The sequence below is a fragment of the Chlamydotis macqueenii genome, chromosome 9, assembly GCF_036417535.1.
Source record: "Chlamydotis macqueenii isolate bChlMac1 chromosome 9, bChlMac1.mat, whole genome shotgun sequence".
Taxonomy (NCBI): domain Eukaryota; kingdom Metazoa; phylum Chordata; class Aves; order Otidiformes; family Otididae; genus Chlamydotis; species Chlamydotis macqueenii.
Genome location: NC_141564.1, coordinates 27,089,300 through 27,110,128, shown reverse-complemented (window position 1 = coordinate 27,110,128; position 20,829 = coordinate 27,089,300). Strand labels below are relative to the sequence as shown.

Below are 20,829 nucleotides of genomic sequence, written 5' to 3'. Positions count from 1 at the left end.
TATGGTTAATGGAAGAAGCAGCTGTAGCCAGAGAAACCGGCTGCCAGCAGTGGGATGTTTTGCTGCTGTTATTTTATTGATGCTTGTTGTTGACTTGTTTTGCTGTTCTCCTCAGGGGAAGGGGAAAGATAGGGGGAATAAAGGGAAAATATGCCTGGCAGGGCTCGAATCCTCTGGTATGGCTACAGTGACTAGTTCTTTGCCTCCAAATTTTTCTCTCCCTGTAGCTGGAATAAAGGGCACTCCACGTACAAACAGCAAAGTCACTGTAAGGATTCTTTGTTTTTAATAGCACAAACCGCATAAGCAATATGATGATTTGTTTCCATCTCAACTACCAGCAGGTTGTTGGTGTCTCTGGACAGCTGATGGTGAATCTTAGAAGAGTGTTTTCCTCCCTGGGTTATTTGGGTGTCTGTGAGCACCCTGCTTGTATTTCTGTCGGGGACTGCCGTGGTGATTCTGTGCTTTCGCAAATGCACCTGCTTAGGGGAAGGACAGCGCTCAGGAGGAGGCAGGGTGCCTCTAGACAGGCAAGCAGGGCTGTGGCAGAGAGGGTACGGCCTCACTCTGATTTTTAGGAGGCATGTCTGAGTTAGGTGCTGCACATGTATGGCTGCTGGTTTGCTGGTGCTGTAGTTTCAGTAAGAGGCGTTAAATGCGTGGATCCCAGTGCCTTCGCTGCATTTTTTATGAATTAAATAATCTTAGCATTTAAAATACTCCTACCATAAACAGGACAGAATTAATCGGTAGAGTCATCAAAAACCAAAAGTTGGGAAACAGAAATATGTCCGTCAGTTTTTTTCTACAGTGTAATTTTCTCTTCTTGGGACCAAATCCTGGGCAGCTGAGCAGAGGCCGAGCGCGTGGAGTCGGCCGATGGCAGAGACGTGCTGTGGGGCGCGAGTTGTAGCTGTAACCAGCTACTGCAGGTCGCTGTGCAGCCGGCCCCGCGCGCAGCGGGAGCTGGGCAGGAAGTGGGTTTACAGCGATTTTGTATAAACCCTGCAATGCTCCTGCGTTCAAAAACGTGTCCTGTCTCAGGTCAGGGTAGAGGGTTAAGCTTTAAAATGCTCTCGGGCCTGAAATACGCAGCTCTACCATGTTTTAACTTGAGGATATTGAAATGTTTTTGTTTGTGTGTTTACTTTGAAATTGCAGTAATCATAATACAGGGGGAAGGGATGGAAAAATTCCCTTTAGAATGTAGAAATAAAATGTTTCTATGTATTTAAAAAATGTTGGAGTTAGGAGCAGTGCCAGGGGCCGCCAGCACCGATGGGGAGTCCCGGCCCCGCAGCGTCGCCCTTGGTGGAGGAGTGATCCAGGGCCTCCTGCCTGTGTGGCCAGTGCGGCCACTGCCCCTGGGTGGCAACGAGCCCGCCTGGCACTTCCTCAGCGCGGTGTGGCACGGGCCCAGCTGCCACTGTGAGGACGCAGCACCGCAGGGCTCACTGCAGCCGCCCCGCTGGTGTGTTGGTGGCGGAGGCTGCGCGACCTGCCGCAGCGGGGACGGCCGTGCTCCAGCGCTGCGCCGTGGCGGCGTACCTGCTGGAAATGCCAGCCTGGCCTTGCAGCCTTAGACCTACCTCTCTGCGAGGGTGAAGACAAGCTTACTGGTAAAACAGTACTCGCAGTATCCCCGGTTGAATTTCCCACTGAACTGGTATTTGATCGCACAGCGCACTGCCGTCGCAGCGGCCTTACCCCGCTGGCCTCGTGCTTCACAGAGCGAGGATCCAACTGAAAGGGTTGAAACGGGACGCCAGAGTTGACTGGACGTGAATCTCCTTCGCTGTGGGAGGCACCACCTGGGTTTGCTGTGAATCAGCGTCCTCCACTTGGGTTTCTGCCGTCCGTGGTCATTGGAAGTGCCGTAAAATCTGGGTGCTGGGCAGGGAGGCCGGTGGCACTGGAGTGTCCGCGTGGGCTCGTGTCTGGAGGAGAGACAAACTGGGGACCGGCCGGGTTTCCCTGTCCCTGATGGTGTGCTGGCTCTTCTTTTGCTGTCAGCAGGGCTCTTCGTTTCCTTTTTTAATGAAGGAGATAATTATCACCCCTGTGAAGAGCTGCAGGCTCCGTGGATGGTACCTGCGGGTAACGTGACGGCGTTACTACGTTGTTTCGGAATACTCTGTAGGAAGGAGTCTTCTGTTGCCCATGTAAAGCCAGCGCCGTAGCCGAGCTGGGAGCTGGGAAGGAATCTGCTGTTTAAAAATACTCTGCTGGCCTGATCTGTTTACTGGTGTTCGTGCTGAAAGGTTTGCCTGTGGCTGAGGTGCTTCCTCCCGTGCTGCGTGCCGGAGAGCTCCCGGGGAGCCATGGATCCCCTCGCTGCGGGGCTGGGCTGCCGAGGGCCGCTCACCCCTGAGCGCTGGGGGGGTGTTTTTATTTTTTTTTCCCTCGCTAGTTAAATGGCTTCTCTAATGTATGAGGTACCGTTGGTAAACAGAAAATGGAATGTATCCCTTCGTTGATTCCCTGTCCAATCCACGTAGCAGAAAAGCAGCTGCTCAGTTTGGGGTTTGTTTCAGATCTGTACGTTTCTGCGTGCTAAGCTAAACAAGCGCTAGTTCCTCTGGTACCTTTTCTGCAATATCCCTAACTTTTGATGTTCTGCTAAAACAATTTACAGATATGTTGTACTGGATTTGTCTAGGCCCTAAAGGTCAGTTAATAGTTTACCAAAAAAAAAAAAAATTTATTGGACATTCGAAAGTAATTTTTACTATTTCAATAACTGAGTGTGGATGTAATGTCCTTGCTCTTTACTGAAAAAGCAGTACACCTAAAAATTGACCTTACTATTAAAACACTTGATTTCTTCTAAATGTATGCAATATTAATTAGCTCAGCAGCTGCTCTTGTGTTGTCTCTTGGACAGGAGACATATTTAGTCATGGAATTTTTCTTTCCAGGCTATGAACGCGTCTTCCCCTGGTAGCGCTGGCGTGAGCATGTCTTGGCAAAAACGCCCTCCGTGAGCTGGGAGCAGGCAGGTGCGTGTCAGCGCCGCAGAGCGCCGCAGCCCTGGCAGCAGGGCGCTGCGACCTGGGGTGGCCCGGGCGCGCGGCTATGTTTAGAACATCAACAGGCAGAGCAAATACGTTCCGAGGGGACCCCGGGAAATGGCAGCACCCTTCAGCTCAGCCCAGCAGGCTTTGGCCTCCGTCCCAGGTGGGCGTTGTGCGGTGACGGAGCACGCGGAGCACCGCCGGCCGCGAGCAAGCGCGGCTCGTCTGGGCTGCTCCTGGGAGGTAAAAATAGGGGTCAGGAGTGGAACTTGCAGCTTGGGTAAAGTGTTTGCTTTTTTTTATTTTTTTTTTTTTTTCTTTTTCTCTCCCTGGGCAATGGAAACAAAAACTGTGTATGTAGGTCTAGAGCAAGAAGAGGGGGACGCCTCCTCCTCCTCGTCGCGTTGCCACACGCAGGTACCGTGTTGGCGTTCTCGCTGGACACGTGTTGTCTGTGGGGAATGTCTCGTGTGTGCACCCGACCGCTCCTTTTCTCATTCTGAACGGCAACAAGCAGCAGTTGTTCCACGTTGACTGGAAGCGTGGGGGAGAAAGGGAAGAGGTGCGCGTGGCTGTGACCTGGCGAGGTGGTGCAGGAGGAGGTCAGGCCCTGTCAATCAGCGAGATTTTATCATCCCTCTGCTGAGCGCCCTGCTCCGTAATTAGTCCTAATGAAATCCGCAGGGCTGTCCTTAGGGTAGTGCATTAATCAAGATAAATGCATGTGGGATAATCTAGCCCTTAGATATTAGCAGGATAATTTTAAAACAAGAATGATTATGTAGTATATTCAAATTGTGCGCTTGAGTGCCTGAATCGGCTCCAGCTCTGGCTCTGCGTTATTTAAATGCCATAGGAATTTTTTTTTCCTAAATTTGGACACCTAAAAGCCTGTTAAACTGTCTACAGCAAAAATAGGCTCTTGTGTTCTTAAATCAGAAAACTGATTTGCAACAGAAATTAGATTTTTAGCATAATTTTAAAACATTTTTCTTCCTTTTTTTTTTTGCTTGGAAATATATGCCTAAGCAGGATTCATTTCTGAAATTACGTTAGCTTCATCAGATGTTCCGATAGATGAGTCATCTGACGTTTCCTGAAAACTGAGATAAAGGTGTCTTAACAATGGGGAGATGGAAGTCAAATGCAAATCTTGCGGGAGGCTGCAGATGCACTGAGGACACCCCGCCAGCAAGCCTGCAGCTTGTCTGTGCGCCCCACATCCTTCGGCTGCCGCGCTGGCGTCCTCGCCGTGCAGTTTTGAAAGTGCAGAGACAGGGAGGAGGAGAGCAGGGCAGCGGCGGTGCGGGCGCAGCCTTTCTGCAACGCTGCCTGGCAGTGCTCAGCGCTGCCGGTAGCCACAGCTTCTCCGCCGCAGGCAGTGGGCTTTCTGCGGTGGTGGTCCAGAACCTGCCCGGAGCCACGCGGGATTGCAGTGGACTCTGTGCACGCCGCAGGATTTGGGCTGAGTCGCAGTTTATCCCTTTGGAGCTAATGTTCACTACAGGCACTGCAACTTTCAAATACATTTTTGCTCTCCTAAGTCACACTCCTGCTGAGGTGACTGCTTCATGCTCGAGCTGGCTGTCCTGATGAAGTGTAAAAACTTTTTCCTACTCTTCCTTCAACAGCTGAGAAGTCTTGAACATTGACTTTTCTCTGTTTTTTTTTTTTTAATTCGAAAAAAAAAGGTAGCAACTAGAAGTATTTTTACCTACGATGGCTGAGTTTGAAGCCCTGATGCCTTGTGTCTAAGATCCACCAGTACCCAGTATGTGGGTACTTTATTTTCCGTTGTGGAAGTACTTACTTTTTAAAAATGAAACTCCTGAACTCTATAGTAGTGACATGTCACTTTTTACAGAGAAGCCAAAAAAAATATATAAATGCATTTTTATTACAGATGAACTTGGTGAGCACCTTATTTCTGCCGCCTCAGGGGTGGAATTGTTAATTGTTCGGTCAGACTGTGAAAACCCTGTTAAGAGAAAAACCAGCATCGTTTTGGGGGTGGTTAGTAATGGACAGCTCTTTAATCCTCTCTCTGTGTTCCTCTGGTTCCTTCTGTGCGGCGTTATCTTTCCCTGTGGGTTGGTGGTGGATGCATGGAGTCAAGCTCGGTGGAGAGCTGTTCTCCCCGTTTCGCAGCAGCAGTTCTTGCCCTGGGAGCTGGCTCCCGGCACCATCCCAGCACCATTCCGCCGCTGGTCAGGGTGTGGACTCTGAGCGAGGGCAGCAGTGCCCCGTGCTCAAGCACAGGCTTTGGGTAGGGAAGGCTTTGGTGATGCGCAGTTAAAAAGGGTTCCTGCATATCCTATTCTTTGCTCCGTGTTGCTTCCAAAGGGAACAAAAGGGAGAGAGCAGAGTCCAGTGCTGGCTGGAGCACCTTCCGAGGGGGAGTGCTGCCGTTTGGAGGACCGGGATCCCAGACATGTGCCATGCCTTCGCAGTGACACTGATTACTTGATTTTGTCCCGATTGCCTTGCTGTGTGTTTCCTCCCACCGGGCTTGTGTTTTAATGCTTGGGGGAAGTAAGGGTGATCTTTCTCATCTTTAAAGGATACAGGCCACCTCAGTGAGTCTCTGTCTTGGCGGTGCTAATCGGTGGGGCTTAATCGCGAGGGACTGGACTTGCGCGGGTGAATCTGCCCACAGGCAGCGCAGCGGCGGCTGGTCCCTGCTCGCCTGACTGTGTCCTCATGCGATGGCTGAGGGATCCAGGCGTGTGGCTGCACAGCAGCACGTGAATTAGTCCCTGTATAAAATAACGAAAGAGATGCTTTTATTCTGATCCAGAGTTCTTTTTCCTTCATTTGCACGGTGCCACTAGAAGGATTACTGCTGTTGAAATAAGATTTAAGTGAACGCTGGATTGTCAGGTACTGAAACACAGGATTATGCAAATAGGAAAACCTTTTTGGGGTTCATGTTTGAATTTATTGAAATACTTAAGACTTATCCCCTTCATTAGAGAACATCTAATTATTTAACTGAGCACCCGTTGAGGTAGTTGGAAACAACTGCAACGTTTTGATCAAATAGAGGAAAATATTAACGTCTGTTGAAGCGGATTTTTAAAGAAGAATAATAAATCCAGCTACTTCATCTGCAGGGTGCGGTGGTGCTGGAGTGTTTCACACCATCGACCGCAAGCTGTGGGATGCAGCAGCTTCGTGAGCTCCTGCGCCTGAGTAGCAGCAATGTAGGCGACCTCGAAGGACCGCTGCTTCCCGTGACCCGCCAGAACCTGCGCTGGGAGCTGGTCATGCACCCAGGCGATGCTGGCGGGAGCTCCGGCGCGTCCCCGGCAGGAGCTGCCCCCGTGCCACCCCTGCCGAGTGAGGGCCTGCTAGGCAGGGCTGCTGGGTGCCATGGGGGGCATTGCCCCCCCGGGTGTCCGTGTGCCCAGCGCGGAGCTCAGATCTGCTCCGCTGCAGAGGAACAGAGCTGCATTTCACGGGCACCACCTGGGTTTCAGAGCGGGCAGAGGTGTTCTGGATATAGCAGATATATTGTCATGATAAGCAGGGTCTGTTTCCTCAGATTGCATTTTTTTATATCCCAGTCGCTGCGTACACTTCCCGGTTTATAAAAGTGCTAACCTCAGCAGCCTGCTGCACCCCGGTGACTGCCAGCTCTCAGCCCTGGTGATCCTGAAAAGTTCCATTGCTTTTCAGAAACGGGATGCTGGGAGCGCCAGTGCTGCTCAGATGGGAAAACGCTGATACTTCGGAAGTTTGCTGAAAGGCTGCTGAAGAGCCGCAGTGCTTTAGCAGGAGGGTTTGAAGGGGCCGGCTGGGGTAGCGGGTTTGGATCGAGCTTGCATCTCGAGAGCACTTCAAGTCCCATCAAGTTCCTGGAAAGACTCTCTTCGGCTCCAGATTCCGCTGGACCATTCCTAGCTTGGCGAAAGAGTACAGAGAGTTAGCAAAAAAGGAAGAGAGTACTGTTTGAAGAAAGCGGTAGGTTTTTTGAGGAAAAAAAGCCATTTACTTTTTGTCGGCATGATTTCAGTGAATTTGAACGGGATAGTTTCCAGGCTTAAATATAATAATAAATAGTTGTGAGATTGAGATTTAAATTTGAAAAACAGGAATGGCAAAGTATGGAAATTGTCCTCCGTTTACATGCACACTGACCATCTTTCCATGCCAGCTGCACGGGAAGGCACGTGTCCTTACGTGCCCAGGGGGCCAGGAAGGGCCAACCTAGAGAGGGTGCTGTGGGGACGCGGGAAGTGGGTGGCTCTGAGGCCACTCTGCTGGGGGAGATGCCTGTGGGACCAGGAGGAGCAAACGCTCCGTTGAACCTGAGATGGAACGTGGCGGGTCATGGGCAAGAGTCGGCTCAGGTACAGGGGGTCTGCAGCGTACCTGGGGAGCAGCAGCGTTTGTTTGTGGGCACGCTGAGAAAAACTGCAGTCCAGGAGCAGCCACGCAGCCCAGGGTAGCGGAGGTGCAGTGGGTAACCACCACTTGGCAGGAGTAAAGGTCAGTGTCTTCTGCTCGTGTGAAGCCCTCCCCGTCTCCCAGTTGGGGATTGAGTTGCTGTCTGAGGGAAGTACCCACCTGCTGAACTTCAGGAGCATCAGAACCCCCATGGCATTTTAGCCTGTAGCGGTTTTAATGCTGCTTCAATTTCCAGCTTTCCCAGTGTTGTTTTCCCTTTCCTTGGCCCTTTTCTAGATGTGTGTCCTTTTAAAAACATCCTCAGTCTTGAGAACAGAAATACCAGCTGATCATAAACATCACGATGTTAAGATTGCAAGAAGGCACAAGAGTGGATTTTAACAAATGTGACCAGTCGTGCTGTATACGTGCTGGAGAGCAGCGGAAGGGACAGCCGCCTGTAAAAGTGTGCGAGCGAGCAGAGCTCCACCAGGAACTTCTAACAGGGGTTGCACGCTACGAGCACGGACCGACAATCCATTGCAGAAGCGAGTTTCTTCATCCTGACAGGATTCAGCCTAAAACCCCCCGTGATTCTGCTGCTAGCCTTCTGTACTGGGCGAGGGAGAGGTTCCGTGGTTTTTTGAGAGAACTCTTTGCAGCCTTGGCTGGCCCAGGGAGGGGTTTTCCCTTCACGGGAGCCCGGCGGATCTTTAGCTGGCTGTAGTAGCCAGCACAGCAGCATCAAGAGCAGCGCACGTTTTTTCTTTGTTTGTTAGTGTAGGAACAAGAGTGCGCGCATTTAGCTGAGGTCTTTTGAAAGCAGCAGACAGGATGAAATGTTTTCTGGGACCTTGGGACTCCACATAAACTGACAGTGGTGAAGCAAGTACTTGGAGGAAAAGGAGTTGTACACTTGGTCCTGCCCTTCCAGCGGCATTCAGGCGTCAGCGAGCAGCAGCTCGGGGCGCACTGGAGCCAGTCGGGCTGCTGGCTCCTGTGTCACGTTTCCTACCGCGCCCGCGGCCTTTAGAGCTCCTGGTGGTGAGTTGTGCCTGTGATTCAGCTTTCTGGTGGCAGGGCGTGTTGACAAGATCATTTGTGTGAACGCATCCTTGCTTGTCCTGAACCCTGGTAAAACCTTCCCTGCCCTGAACTGAGCTGAGCGCTCGGATTTGCGTAGTGATTGCAACCAAATGGAAATGCAGGCAAGTTAGGAAAAGCTCTGGCTGGGCAAACGGAGCGATTAAAGATTTCACACTCAGACTAGGCGCTCCTCGGAGGAAACAGAAGAGTCGGTGCTGTGTATTTGTGACGTTGTTATTTATTCCTGTTGTTTGTTGAACACCGGGCCTGCACCTGTAAGATGCTTCCCTCGCACAAGGCACAACGGATGGATGGGTGCTCGTGGATGTACATGGCAGCTTTTCAAAGTAAGGTACCTTAAAATGCAAAGTTCTTTTTCACAGTGGAGCGCGAGGAATTGTTTAATAGAAAGGAAAGTAGTTTGTGATTTCGGTACTTCCCATTGATGCTGGGGGGGCTTGTGTTGGGGTTCATTGGTCAGGGGAATTTCTCACTTGGCCAAGGTCTGTTGCTCAGAAATGAATATGCAGGGAGCTGCACCCTGGCAAAATACACCTGCAGCAGAAGGGTAGGCACGCTGTAACCGGAATAGGTGTTTAATCTTTTTCCGTGGCTGGGCTGAACAGGAGGAAAAAAGGGATTTTTTAGAACTGCAGTAGTGAGCAGCTTCAGTCAAAACTGGCTCGTTTGGAAAGGATTATAAACTCTGGAGAGCAGGAGTTGACAGAGTCTCCAGACTGCGAGGTCAGTCCAGCTTTTCACTGCGTTAAAGTAAAACATCCACACTTGCCTGTTGCTGCTAGCAAAGGTAGTATCGATACGGGATTGGACAGTAGTTTAAAATATTGCTGGAAAAAGTGTTTAAAAGTATTTGAACGATCCCCCCCCCCCAGTAACTTACTTGTTACAATATTTGCAAGTAGTAGTTTGTGCTCAGAAAGCATTGCTGTGTTAATTTCATTAATGTGCTGACAGAGCAGTGAACACACGTGTCATTTCTGTGCTCTCTCCTCTGAAGGTGTGGAATATTTGTGCTGAGGAGAGAGAGATCTGCAAGGAAGCTTATTGAACTTTTCTGTGTGCAATCATTAAATAGGCGTGATGGCAACAAATCAACTAAATATGTGTTAAATGTAAGGAAATTCCAGAGGCGCCCAGGGATTGCCTTGCTTTCAGGAGCGGCGGCAGCAGACCTCAGCCCAGGTAAATGGATTTTAAAAATATTTAAATGGCAACCAGTAAGGTGCAGTGCACTGAACTGGCCATTTGCTAACACAGGAGAAGGACCCAGTCTGAAGCATCCTAAATAAAGCTGAAGGGAGACAAGCAGAAACACATGTCATAATTTTTTTTTAAATCATCTGTTTTCCTAGTGACTGAAATGAGAGAAGAACGGGTGCTATCGCATAACTGGAAAATAAGGCCAGCCATATAAATAGCCTGCACAGTTTGTCAGAAATCCCCAGGTAGGTGCGTGAGGGAGGAGGGCACGGTGGTGACACGCAAACCCCAGTTTCAGTGCCTGCACGGTGCGATGCAGCTGACCTGCTTGTGTGCAGCTCCTTGTGTCGTTAGAAGAAACAAGTTGGCAGAGGTAGGAACACTGCTGTGAGAAGGCAGAAATACCAGCTCTTTGGCAACTGTATTCCGCTTATTAGATCACAGATTACTGTGTGTAACGCGTTCCTGGAACATGGCTCTCCTGAAGCCTGGAAATGGACGGAGATAAGCTGAGATTGGACACAGGCTCTGGTTTGTATACTCGGCCTTCCTCAGAGATCTCACAGCGATTCCTGGGATCCCGCAATCATGCGGCCGCCCTCTTCGGTTAGATGGCAGTGGAGCAGGACCGGAGCTCTCTGCGCGGAGCTGTGACTGGCGAGAGGTCCCTCCGGTGCTTATCGGAGCGCCGGTGGCCTCTCCCTGCAGTCCCCGCCACTGGCAGGCGCTAATTAAACTGCCTGTAAATGATTACCCTTTTTTACGTGCCTGGTTACTCTGAATAGAGATGAGTGTTCCAAAGTGCAAGTTGTGTGCAGTGGTGCTCATTTTACTTTTAAAAGTTTTAAGGCATGCAGGTAATTAATTCAAATTTTAAAATTTGAAGTGTTGATTTAGAAAATGCAGAAAAAACCTGACTCGGGAATTATTTCTCGTTTGGTTTTCAAACCTCCTTGAAGTACTGTTTTTAAAAAATAGTAATAAAAAGTTGCCCACTGCAGGTATAAATTGGTACGGCTTCTTTGTGTTGAAGTAAACAGTTCTTCCTAAGGAGAGGGGCCAGTTGTGCTGGTTAAGGTTCAGAATACTGGAGTTTCTCCCTGCTTTTTTCTGTTGCATCTCCTGTGTGAACTACAGATGGCTTGATTTTATAAATAGGGAAAGAAAAAGGAGGAATAGAAACTTTTATTGTAAACTCAAATATCTCGTGCCAAAGGATCTGGGACATAGGGAGTGATTAATCGGAATTAACGTTTATTTAGCTGTCCTCATGTCCTGACCCTGCTCAGCGGCATGGCTGGCGGGACGGTTCACCTGCCCTCCTCACATGGGTTGGTTAGGGCCGCGCCCGGTCCGGCCGCAGCTCCGTGTGCCAGGGGCGCGGCACCGTCGTCCCGCCGCGCTGGGCGGGCAGGGACGGGCATCAGAGTGCTTTGAGGCCGCTCGCCCAGGCGTTGGCAGGATGGGAGCCAGGAAGGTTGAGATGAATAGAACGTGTTAAAAGTAGTTTTTAAAAATGCGTGCAGCTGTGTCTAGAGGGAAGAGTGCCATTTTGGTGGCTGTGTGCAAGGTTTTGAGTGCGACTGCCGCACTTACTCCTTCCTTTTTAGAGTGTTTCTTGGAATCAGAAGTCTTTTCTAATCTCGTTCTGTTTGGTTTGTAAGAAATGCAACCGATTTTCTTCGGTCTATTTTTGTTTGCGTTAGTACATTGAAGACGTATTTTTGCAGGAAGTTCCATAGGAGGGGGTTGGTTGGTTTGTTTTAATGCGAGGCTGGAAGAACAAAGACGTTTGTGTGCTAAAATGTTTATGTAAATGGCCTTATCATGGCCAGCTAAGGAACCGGTGTGTGGCTAATGCCACTTTGCCGAGTTCTTAACACCACCTTTAGCGGTAGGCGAAGGCAGGTGCTGTGTGCTGGGCTTTGACGGGGGAGCGGCCGCGGGGCTGAGCGGCTCAGCGGCACTGGTCCCACACCCCCAGGCTCCTTCTGCCCCCGAAGGCGCCTTCGCCTCTGGGCTCTGTCTTGGCGGGGGCAAGAGTGCGGGGATCGCTCACTGCGCTGCGCGCCTGCCTGGGGTAGCTCTTGCCCTGAGGTTTGCCGGGACGGTGCCACCCAGCCAGGCCCAGACCCGAGCGCGGCCCCCGCTGTGGCTGGGCTCCTGCGGAAACCTGGGCGACGGCCGTGACAGTTGGCCCTGGGCGCGGGAGCCCAGCCGCAGCTGCGAGCGGGAACCACAGACGGCATGGCTGCCTCACAGAAACCATGGGCAGGCACTGGCATGGCCGGGAGAGCGTCACCCCTGCCGCCTCCCCGCTGGTGTACCCCTGCGCCGAGGTAAGTCATGGCGCCCGTGGCTTCCCAGCCCGGCTCCTGTCTGAGAGCACAGCACAGCAGGTCTGCGTGGGGCAGGGCTCCGCACAGGAAAGCGGCTCCGGGCTCCTCTTGGCCGCTGCAGCGCGGTTGAGGCCGTGAGCGGAGGACGGGCCGTGGTGGCCGGGCTCAGCCGCCCCTCGTCGCTGAGCCGCTCCCGGGAAGGCGCTGGTCGGGGAGCGGGCGCAGGCCCTTGCTGAGCAGGCACCTTTGGCCTGCGCGGAGACGGGAGTCGTCGGAGGGGACCAAAAGAAGAAAGTAGTCAAAGGGGAAGAGGAGGTGACAACCCCAGGCCTTCCTCAGCTTCCAGAAATAAAATGTGTAGGGAGGCGATTAAATCAAAGCAGAAGAAGCAAAGAAATCAGGAGAGACAGGAGACAGAAGAAAGGCGTGAGGCCGGAGGAGGGCAGACGCCGTTACAGCGCCTGAAAGGCACCAGAGGAGAAAGGACTCTGTTCTGAGGGTGTGGGCAGAGGGAAGAGGAAGGAGGAGTAGAACACAAGAGGCGTCGAGAACTAAACCATTCGGGGCAGTGCATCTGTTGGATGTGGCACACAGAGGGGCTCTTAAATTCCTTGAGAAGGTGCGTTTGCTCTCAGTTTCTGCCAGCTTTTTGTAAGACAGTTTTTCATACCTACTTCTGAGCATGGTTACTGGTGTGATTTTAAATGTACCCAAAGAGAAAACTGATACTTGTTGATGGATTTTCCTTTTTTTTTAATATGGAGGAAAGTGCGCCTAATTTTGCCTTGGTGGCAACTTTTAACATTTGGCTTAGTTAAGTAAGGCGCCAAAAATAGCAAGGGAAGCAGAGGCCGCCTCAATGTTTCAGGCCATTAGCGGAAGATATTTTAATGTCAATATGTAAAATATTTTAACATGATATTTGTCACACGTGTATTGTTTAGATGTTTCTGGTGATTTTAGATGTGTAAATTCCGAAGTGGTTAGCCACTGAAAAGATGGCTACAGGGGAAGTTTCGCCGCCGCCCCAGCGGTGTGGGATGCTGGAGGCCGTGCGCCGTTTCTGTGTCCCCGGGGCGGCCGCACGTGCCCTGGTGCTCCCGGTGCCGCCTGCCACGGCAAGGCCGAGCTGGGGGCTCCGTCCGGCCCAGCGTGCGCAACGCGGTACGCTCGTGGTCCGTGTGCTGCTTCAGATGGGCCTGGAAGGGTGTGGCGTTGAGTAGATCTGTTATCGAAACTGCTCCGAGTTCGGTGATGGGTCTGGATTCTGATGAAGGCGCTTGGCACCCACGCACAGAGAGGTGTTGTCGCTCATTAGTGAGCTGCCAGCGGGCAGGCTTGCGGTCCTGGGAGCGGGCACACGCGTGTGTGTGTGTGTGTGTGCGCGCACACGTGTCAGCTGTTTGTGATACCTGTGCTGTGATTCGCATCGTGTAGATAGCAGAGGTGTTCCAACTGTTAGGCGATTTACTGATCGAACTGCACTGCTTTCTCCGGCTTTCCATCTAGCTACATCATGTCAGGTTTTTAAGTCAGGCTGGTTTTAAAAATTCTTCTGTACTTGCTTTCTTTGTGGCGTCGGTTGGCTCACGTGCAGGAAACCGAAAGAGCTCCCTCGGAGCACGTGGGTGAAAGGCAGGGGAGGTGTTCTCCTTTGGTTTAACGGAAGCAGGACTGTGGGGTAAGGGCAGAGTTTTGTTCCCTCCGAAGACACAAGGGAAACCCCAAGTAACCTGAGTAGGGTTAGGCACCTGCTGACTCTTTTATTTTCTCAGTGGTGAACCTTAAAGACTTAGTAAAGTAGGGTGAATACAATAGATTAACTATTTACTTATTTTTTAAAAACACCTGTCTTTAGAAAACCTGTAAGTAAAACTTTTACAGTGAAGTATTTGAAACATGACAAATAATTTTAGGAAAAGGAAAACATTCACAAAGCCTAGTCAGTATTCTCCTTTCACACCCCGCGGCAAGACATCCCCTCCTCCCCTGGAGCTGAGGCTGGGGAGGAGGCGGTGTCTCCAGCAGGCCGGAGCTGGGCTCCATGAGCAGGGCTTGCCGGCAGCTCCGCGGGCGTCGGGAGCCAAAAGTTTTGGCGGGGTCCAGAGGTCCGCAGGAGTGTCTCACCCCTGTGTCCTCGGGCTTCCCCTCTGGAGCTGCCGACATGGTGGCTGTGCACGGTGATTCCAGAAGGTCTCTGGAGCTGGAATGTCCCTTTCCTGGCTTTTTTTCTGCCTCCCTGGGGACGTGAATGGGGATTTCCCTCGGGGCAGGAGGGCGGCTGTTAGGACGACAGAGTTGTTATCGCGGTACAGCCTGTGACCCTGCCTGTAGCGAGGAGATAAAGTGGCCATGGGTCGCTGCTTAGACACCAGCAGTTTCACCCCGTGGCTCTTGAGTCCTTGGCCTTGCTGTGCGTTATTCCAGCAACTGGTGCCTGGTGGCTCCTCCGAGGTTTTTTCAGGCTGTTGTGTTTTGTGCATTGGTTTCGGTTTGTATCTGAAGAGGAGCCTTCAGCAGCTGGAAGGGCCTTTTGTGAGTTAAGAACTGCTTTGTGCTTGAACAAATTGAAAGTAGCAGTTGCTAAAAATACACCTATATTTAATTTTTAAAATTTGGAAAGCATTGCTGGATTTTAGTGTTGTCTGCAGTACAGCAAAAGGTCAGTTGTCCAGCACCGTCTGTAGTGGCTTTATTAATTTCTCCGTGTTCTTATTAAAATAACAATAAATTAAATGTTATTCAGTGACTGCTTAAGTTCTGTTTTGGTCACCTGACAAATTACTCAGTTCAGCTTCTGCTCCTCAGCTTTGTTTAAAAGACATCTTCGCCCTCGGGAGCCGAGAAAGGCCGGGATTCCCAGTGACGCTGGTATTCCTGCGTCGCTTCCAGCGCTGGGATGGCTGGAGGTGCTGTACCAGCTGGAAGCTGGGACCTGTGTGCCGGGGCGGAAACACCCGTGCCGAGCCCTTGCCGGAGGGCGGGGGATTCCTCAAGGGCCTGCCCGGTACAAGTTCAGGTACTGTCCTAGGGCCAGGGCTGGGAGCGCGGGAAGGCAGCCGCAGTTAGGATCCTCCTCGCTCTCTGGTCTTGCTCTCCTTACTGTGAAGCCCGAGGAGGAGAAGGAGAGTGGTGCATCGTGTGGCACCACCTGGAATGGTGGTGGGAGCAACCACGGGCAGGAATTTTAGGTCTCCCTTCAGCCATCTTCCTCCTTTCCTTCTGTCTTGGCTTCTGGTCCCGTCTCTTCCTCTCCCTCCTCTTCTCCGTTCTCCTCCTGTTTCTGTGACAGGAGCAGTAGGGCTCCAGCCCTCATTCTTGGGAAAACTCATTTTGCCAGCACTGCTGAGAAGCCTGGCGTTAAATGCCTTCATCCATGCAGAAGAGGAGGAGGGAGGTGCGTGCCGGTGAAGCCGTGTGTAGTCCTTTGCCGCGACCCTTGGAGGAGAATTTAGGATCTTGGAGAGCAAACACCTGTGACGTGGTGCTCCAGCCCGGCTCTGAGGCCGCTGCTCTCATCTCTGGGACTTTGATTCTGCCTCACGCATGCTGAGCTGAGGGGAAGAAGTGCTTCTCAAATGAGATCACGATACGCTGGTCTGCCTTCTGAATGTCACTTTTTGTTTCATCGGTTCAGTCGGCTCCCACACATGGAAAATTTTTAATTTCCCACCAGCTACATTGCTGAACACTTCAAGTGAGAGCGTCGAGTCTCCAGGCCATAGGGCTGTTTTTGAGGCCGTACGCGCTACAGACTGCATCTGCAGAGGTGTTTGCTTTCTCTCGGTGTATATGGGACAGGCAGCGGAGCTGTTGAAATGTCTTGTAACGAACTGAAATTTCCATGAGTGCGAATGCCACGTCCTACGGAGGGATCGCTTCTGTAAAACAAGCAGTGCCCTCCTCTTCACCGCTGCACGTGGGGTTTGTGCCTGGCTGCCGGTGGTGGGACCCCCAGTCCACTGGCCCCGGGGCAGGCCGCCGCTGCCCCCGCGCCGGCGGGACCTGGGAGCGGGGTGTCCCTGCAGAGGAGAGCTGCTGCTCCTGTCTGCTGTCTGGTTTTGTGACGGGACATCGCAGTTGTCACTGCCCGCGTTAAAATAAACAATTAAGGGGAGTTCTGGCCACAAAGCAGTGTTTCGGCATATTTCGTGATTATTTAACTTTAGACAAATAAATCTTGCCATGTGTTTCCCACCAATTCATGTCCATTGACCTCCTCTGTTTGACAGCTCACGTGAAATAGCACGGGCAGCCTGATCTTCACCTGTACTCCTCCAGAGCCGGATGCTCTGTACGCCTTACGGACACTGAAAATCAGTGTCTGCTGTGTCTGTGTACTTTCTGCTCCTCTGCTGTCGCTGTCACATCTTTCATAAGCTTTTCTGAGGTGGCACTGCCTTTTTTTCCCCGGTGTGTGGTCCCAGTGCTTCCAGCTTTGTTGGGGCCGTGAGGAGCCGACAGCGTGGATCTGTGCTCTGTGTGTGTGTGTATTTGCGTGAACAGAGTTGCATTTTAAAAGTAAAGCCCATACAGGGGCTTCAACAGAGAGAAGACAGAGAGCTCCCGAGAGCAAGGGATGCGTTCTCCTAGCCTTCATTATATTTGCACTGTGCTGGTACGGACAACATAGATATCATCTTTATTTGCGCGCTGTGACTTACAGGGGATCTTTTGTTCTGTCCTTTTATTGTTGTTTTGTTTTATGTAGAAAGTGAGCAAGGCCAAACCCCTGGTGTAAAAGCTGAACGGGGTACAGCGTGTGTGATGACAGCAGTGCTGCTTGTTAGCTGTGGTTTAATTAGTGCATACATCCGTCAGGCAGCTTTGTCTTTGTAAAATATTGATCTACCGTATCAGTGCTATGAGGCCTGGAAAGCACTTAGTGCAGGAAATTATTCCCAAGCTGTATGAAAAAAAAAATCTGTGACCGATAGCTGTTGAGTCCGCTTTGCTGCTGGGTCAGCGGCGTCCCGCCATTCCCCTCTGCTTCAGGCAGATCTCTGAGCAGGAAACTCTTCATCGGTGTGGGTTGAAACTTCCAACTTTCATTAGTGTTTCCATGTCCAGTGTTAGTGATTATTGGATCGTGGTGTGGCGGATGCTGACCTGAGGGTGCGGTGGCTGGATGTTGGACTGAGCCGGTGCCTCGGGTGTTGTTTCGTTATTGTGTGGTGAAGGCGAGCCGCAGCTGGCCACTGCAAATTAGAAATGAAACAAAACTTTATCTGTGGCATCGGCTGAGCCCCTCTGGAGCCGGGCAGGAACAGTCTGGGCTGGTGGACCCAGAGCCACCTGGCTCAGCTGTCCTGCTCCATCCTCTGCTGAGCTCTGCCATCTCGGCCGTGGCCCTGCCACCATCTTGTCCGTGGCTCTGCTGTCATCCTGCGGCGCCTGTGGCCAGGAGCCACTTCTGGCGCTTCCCTGCGCTGCCGGCCAGCCCTGTCTGTCCAGCTGGGATGCCAATGCCGGCTCTGCTGGGCCAACCTCACCCCAGCGCCCGCTGGCCGGCCCTTTGCCCTGCGCCGGCAGGTCCGCCGTCCCACGCCGCGGTGTCGGCAGCGCTCCTGCCACGGTGCTGGGCTCGGCCCACGCTGGCCGGGACGCTGGAGCCGCGCGCTGGCTGCCAGGGCCTCCTCCCCGCACGGGCTCTGCCGTGCTCTCTCTCGCAGCCCCGCTGCACGCGTGGGGCGTCTGAACGTGCGCGTTGCTGCCGCAGCAGCGCAGGCTTCCCCTCCCGCCAGCTGAGACTGGTGTCCTCCCATGCCTTTTGTTTTTCCGTGTAGCTGTTGTAGCACTTCAGGGCTGTGTTTGGACCGTCCGGCGCAGCGGTGCTTTCTGGCCCAGGCCCCCAGCCGTACACGCAGGCGCTTGGTTGCAGCCAGTGCAGCGGTCAGCCTGCGGGGACTGGGAGGCTGGTTGGTTGGTTGGGAGGCTTTTGTTGTGCCTCAGCACACGCTGTTGGGTAAAACAAACCTGATGGATCGGCCTTTATTTCCTCACAACACTTTTCTTTTGCTAGTCTTACTTGCTGAAACTTGTTCTTTGGTAAAGACTTTTCACTCTTCCTTCTCCTCCCGGTACCAAACGTACCAACTAGGTCTCTTTTATGCCACTGAAATGTGTGTTACTTATCGACCGATCTTCATCGCAGTAATTTTTAAACCATAAACTTCATTCTTTTTAATTTCTCTGCTGCTGAACTATTTATCCATTACATCCTTTCCTTCATTCATTTGCCTATGCAGTAAAAAGCTTTATTAATCAAGCTTATCTTCATCTTGGCATGGTTTGGTTGCTGTCTTTATCTAGCCTCTGTAATTATTTCAAATTTGTCTTTCTCTCTTGCCCCTCCAGCTGATGTAAGAACATTCTGGGTTTGTGTTTTTCTCACGTAGTCCCTCTATGAACACTCAGTGCCGGTACCCATCCATCAGTGAGCATGCAGATGGCGTGTCAGGGTAACGAGCGCTTTTCAGCGTGCAGGATCACCATCAGACACATCTGATCTTCTCAAATTTTCTCCCCACTTCTGAGGCTTCTGCAAAGTGTCCCTATGGTCTGCAAATACCCTTATGGTGTTGCTGGAGAGGCCCCGACACGTGCTCCTTCTGTACACCAGCAGAACGCTCTCCGGGGCGAGGCTTTGGTGGGGTGGGGGCCCCTCCTCAGCTGCGGTTCCAGCGCTGCCATCCAGCTGCCGGCCATCTCCAGCGCTGGTTCCTCATGGGAGCGAGCGATCGGTGTCGGTGAAAGGTGTGGGTGTCCTGGTCTGCGGTAGGCTGGAGAGGTACTGCTAATTGTTCAGAGTTAAATATCATTGTGAATTCCAGCTGCTGTATTTCAGCCCTCCCCTGGTATTTTCTTGTCTGCGCCCAGCTGAGCAGCTGTGGTGCCCTCCGTGCACGAGGGGCGGAGGAGAAGCTGGGGATGTGGTTTAACCAGCTGAACCTCAGTCATTAGCACAGGTCATTAGCTGGAGTCTGTGGGGACACGAGGAGCCTGGGCGGCAGTTTCTGCTGGATTCACGAAGGCTTTGCTGGAGCGGGGCTGCGCAGCACCCCTGGGCGAGGCAGCCCTCTCAGGACGGTCCTGTGTCCCGTGCCCGCCTGTCCCACCAGCCGAGCCCCGCTCTGCGGGCCCTCCCAGATGCTCCGGCCTGCCGCTCGGCTCCCCTCCCTTCTGCGCTTTGCTTTTTTTGTCCAGAAGTGACTAAGCTTCCTGTTATTCCACTCTGTCAGTTTTTCCCCAGTACTGCTGTCGTGTTGAGCAATGTTGACTTGCCAGCAGCTTCCTCTGCTGCCATCCGCTCCGGCTCCCGGGTGCTGCCACAGGCCTTTCACCAGCCGCGCTTTGCTATTAGCAGCCCTTACGGCTGTTCACTTTGCTCGGCTGGACTTGTATCCGCCAAAACCAGTGTTTAATAGGGAAGAGCTTTAGCTGGTTGCTCCAGGAGCGCGCCGTGAACCAGCGCTCAGGCTGCGCAAGGGGAGCTTGCACTTTGGTTCTTCCTTTAGCGAGGAGCGGGGGCAGCCAGGGTGGGCAGCGTTAGGTTCTCCTCAGCTGCCCTGAGCTGACAAATGCCGCTCGCGTGCGTGAAGGAGTTGTTTCTGCCTCACTGGCAGATTTAGAAGGGCTTTCCTCCAGACAACTGGAAGTCAGACATTTCTTCTCCAGCAGCGGCCCAGGCACAGGCTTTCCTTCCGGAGCTCCAAGGGCAGCACGGAGGCACTGGCCGTGCCGGCTGGAGGAGGAGGAGGGCTCTCCCCGGGCGCCTGGCAGGGTGGGCAGCGGCTGGCGGGGTACCAGGGGTACGAGGGCCTCTCCCAGCCCCGCAGCGCAGTGCTCTGCACCGGGGCGGGATGGCCAGGCCGGACGGGACATCCCCAATCCGACACCCTGTGGGGCTCACGCGGCCGGCCCCCGCTGCGTGCCTTCGCTGAGGCCAGCGGCAGCAAACCGCCACAGATACCCGGACTGCTGGTGTAAAAATAACCCATCAGGAGGAATAAACAAGTTATTTTTGTGTATTAGGGTGGCCATGCGTAACTGAGTCAGGGCCTCGCCTTGCCCTGCCACCGAGGGCTTACTCAGACATCCTGAAACAACTCCAGGCGTTTCCCCTGTTTTTCGGAAGGCGGGCTGGGGGCCAGTGGGGCGGGGGGGGTGTTGGCGCCCCGGGAGGGGCTGCCGGCTGCCAGGCAATGCTGCTGGGTCGCGGAGGGCACGGTGCCAGGCCCACTGCGGTTCTGGTGGAGTTGTGCCTGGGGCACTGTTAATTACATCAGCATCTCAACAAACTGTGAGGGGTACAAAGCACTCGGCCTTTCTGAAAATCAGCCGATTCAGTAAAAAAAAAAATCTGAAATTTATCCCTAAATTCTTTAACTGGCAATACCGGAAATGCTGGCAGCATAGTGGAAGGAGAATAACTGGTTTTGCAGAGTTGGTGCAGCTGACTCTCCCCTGCCCGCCTCTCCGGCTGCACCGCAGAACGCTGCGGCAGTATGCTCTCTTCAGAGAGTTTAAAAATTTGCTTTCCTTCAGAGAAACATTTTCTGAAAGTTGATGGGGAGAAAGCTGGTGGAAAATGAATAGCACTTAGCAGAAATTGGGTGTAAAAAATAACACAGAATGGAAAATAGTTTGTCTTGTGCAGAATTAAAACACTCATGGACCACAGCAGGCGTGGCTGCGTGGGGGAGAGCATCTCCCTCTTCTTTTTTTTTCCTTTTTGGCAGCACTATACCACTGTAAAAAGTATTAATTTTGATTGT

General features: G+C 52.3%; 1 protein-coding gene across 15 annotated transcripts in view; it reads left to right on the top strand.

Moving 5' to 3' along the window:
- Positions 1 to 20,829, top strand: part of MBNL1 (muscleblind like splicing regulator 1) — an 88,088-nt gene that overhangs the window by 27,475 nt on the left and 39,784 nt on the right. The window contains exon 2 of one of the 15 annotated variants that reach the window (XM_086755141.1): positions 2,922 to 3,002. The exons of the other annotated variants lie outside the window; for them this stretch is intronic. The gene's annotated coding sequence lies outside the window, so the exon portion shown is untranslated. The remainder of the gene's footprint in view (positions 1 to 2,921; positions 3,003 to 20,829) is intronic. 15 annotated transcript variants of the gene reach the window in all.